Here is a 748-nt window from a genome sequence, read left to right as displayed (position 1 = left end):
ACGTGACGTAGATTTTGATAAGAGGCCATGAGAAATGTGGACTGCTGCAATCAAATGCCAAGCTGTTATAAATTGTTGTGGCTAATATAGTTAAGTGTAGTTAAAACTAGTTTACCTGTTGATTGATAGATATAACGGCTAATGTAATTTCATTGAAGATAAATGAATGCACGAAAAATTGTGTTTTATTTTGAATGCATGTTTTCTGTTGTGTTTTATCTAATTCTAGAAGTTTACCTTAAAATTCAAATAAAATAATTATTATACTAATTGTATCGATAAAATAGCTTTTCTGATCACTACAATGTCTATCTTATTAAGTTTTATCTTGCTACTGTTGTTATAAATATCATTTTGTTTACATCATCCATTTTCTGTGCAATTTATATTTGGAAAATCTGCACTGTACATACTGTGTTATTTTTAGACTTTGATATTGTATAATTTACAATTGTGCTATTTCTGGTATGAAAGACCCTTCATGCACTAATAAAAATATATAATTTATATAAATTAAACATTTTTGGTAAACCAAGCATTTTTATGCAGTGTACCATACTTTAAAAATACTTGCATGCCTACAAAGTAATTTTACATGTTCTGGCTTTACATATATTGAACAATTGATATACATTTTGTCTTATGTGTAAATGGTATCTCCAAGCAAAATTGATGATAATGCATAAAAATCCATTGGGATTTGGTTTGTGTCAGTGTTTAGACATAAGATCCATTGTCTTAAGCAGCA

The 748-nt window shown here is 27.9% G+C and overlaps 1 protein-coding gene across 1 annotated transcript in view; it reads left to right on the top strand.

The window, feature by feature from the left end:
- Positions 1 to 748, top strand: part of LOC100182086 (1-phosphatidylinositol 4,5-bisphosphate phosphodiesterase beta-1) — a gene marked incomplete in the record, with an annotated part of 27,043 nt that overhangs the window by 10,957 nt on the left and 15,338 nt on the right.

Source organism: Ciona intestinalis, chromosome 4 (assembly GCF_000224145.3).
Source record: "Ciona intestinalis chromosome 4, KH, whole genome shotgun sequence".
Taxonomy (NCBI): domain Eukaryota; kingdom Metazoa; phylum Chordata; class Ascidiacea; order Phlebobranchia; family Cionidae; genus Ciona; species Ciona intestinalis.
Note: the sequence above shows the minus strand (reverse complement) of the source record. Positions and strands in the feature narration are given on the sequence as shown.